General features: G+C 30.1%; 1 non-coding gene across 1 annotated transcript; it reads left to right on the plus strand.

Annotated features, from left to right (window-relative positions):
• Positions 1 to 2,033: 2,033 nt before the first annotated feature.
• TRNAT-GGU (transfer RNA threonine (anticodon GGU)) lies at positions 2,034 to 2,106 on the plus strand. Its single transcript has one exon. It is a non-coding gene; the product is annotated as a tRNA-Thr (tRNA).
• Positions 2,107 to 2,225: the final 119 nt, after the last annotated feature.

Consider the following 2,225-nt stretch of genomic DNA (forward strand, 5'->3'; position numbering starts at 1 on the left):
GATGATTAATCCACGACGACGTAATACACATGCAACTAGAATAATCGTGAAAAGTGAGTAAAGCGACAATGTCAGCCTTCCGAAGTGATGCGGGAGCAAACTAAAATCGTCACACATACGCATGCGTTGGCGATTGCGCAGATCCGCAATTTCTGTTAATCAATAAAAACCTCAAATATAAAATAACGCGCAAATTTAAAAGACATTCAAAAGATGTCTTAAAATGATGAGATTAAACCTATTTGCTTTTCATAGCAAAATAGGTTTGATCACAATCTCTATTGAAACTTAACATCTGCTACTTAGAATATACGACTATCACCTGTTCATATACGACTATCATATCTGAAGATGGCTCAATCGTGAGACCGAAACATGTAGGTAATAAAAAAAATATATATATATATATATAGAACTTATAATTATTTATAGAATATTATATTAAATATACTTCTGGTTTGAGTTTTTATGTTTTAAATAATTTTCTCTATATTTGACTCTTAAGTGCCCTGTATATTCTTGATATTGTTATTATAAATAAATTTTATTTTATTTTTGAAGCTACCAAATCATTATTTTAAAGCGGCTAAAGACAAAGTAATAATATTAAATATATATTTAAAAATAATTGTATACAAAGACTCTTGTTAAAACATAAAAATAAAAATCTAAATAAAGGGCATATAAGAATCAATAATCAAAAATACTTAAATATAAAATATAGACATAATAGTGATAAAATTCCTCGATAAAATTCTTACAAATGTTTCAATGGTATAACAATAATATATCTCGTTGGTCTAACAATAATTCCATTACATGTTTCGGCTTCTTGATCGAACCATCTTCAGATTTCGTATAATTATAGTCGCAAACCACAATGGACGAATAAAAATTATAAAGCCAAGGTTAAGAAAAGTTCGGTTAACAATCTCCGATGAATCGTACGTTGACAAACCGAAATCGTTCCCATACAGCTGATCGACTGAATGTTAAAATTTCAATTCAACTGTGAAAATTAATATAAAGAAAATTGAGAACAATCTAAATAAATTTTTCCTTCCAATCGTCAATCAAAATAAAACTCACCGGAGAAGTCACATGTATGATAAAAAGTTACATCGTGTGTCCAATAAGTGTTAAATACATTCTTTTATATAAAATGAGTCACTTGTATAATCAAGAAAGCAAAGATGATCAAATTAATCACATGTCAACGTTATAAAAAACAAGCGCCGACTAAACGAAGATTAACAATATTCATGCAGTATCGGTAATACAAAGTTATATATTGTTTATTATTGTTTGAGTTTTTTAGATGTCACCATTGAAAAAGTTGACGATTCTTTACAATGATTGGTATCGTAAACAAAGCTATTCTGGGAGATATCTTAATTATTTCTCTAACCACCCGACATCTAAAAAAATTATGTTCAGTTGTTCAGTTGTTCTCTATGTTCAGTTATTACCGAATGATTGGAAGTCTTCCAGTTTATATGACTACGATGTTCTTTGATTCTCGTTTTAAGTTGTCTTACCATTTGACCAACATAAGACGCATCACAGTCTTTACAATTAATTTGATATACTACATTATTTTTATTAAAATGTGGGCAAGGATCTTTCTGAGCTTTAATAAATTTTCTCATTTTTTATTTGTGCTGTAAAACGATACTTTTATGTCATTACTATTGAATCTATTAAATTTCTCTGTGATCGATGGTATGAATGGTACCGTAAACCATGCTGTTTGTTCCAGTGAATTAACAATATTAAACGATTCTTTTGAAGCTGTTTTTCTCCTTAAATGATTCTCCTTGAATTCTATTATTGATCATATCAAAAATAAAATCTAGTGGATAGTCGTTCTCGAGTAAAATCATTATCACCGATTTTAAATTATTTATGTGATATTTTTCATCCGACAGCAACAGAACCGTATCTACTAATCCTATGATAGTGCCTCTTTTTTAGATGTCGGGTGGTTAGAGAATATAATATATAATAGGACCGTATATGTGATAACACAAACTGCCTCGGTAGTCTAAAGGCTTAGGACGCTTGCACGGTATGCAAGAGATCCGGGTTCGACTCCCGGCCGAGGTAATATTTTTCGCAATAGGAATTAATTATTTACAGATTTTAATATGTTATTCATCATTATTAAGATCGTTTCGAAGATGCGAATAAGCGAGGGGGTAACCACTTAATGTAATCGTGGGACA

Source organism: Trachymyrmex cornetzi, unplaced genomic scaffold, assembly GCF_001594075.2.
Source record: "Trachymyrmex cornetzi isolate Tcor2-1 unplaced genomic scaffold, Tcor1.1 scaffold718, whole genome shotgun sequence".
Taxonomy (NCBI): Eukaryota; Metazoa; Arthropoda; class Insecta; order Hymenoptera; family Formicidae; genus Trachymyrmex; species Trachymyrmex cornetzi.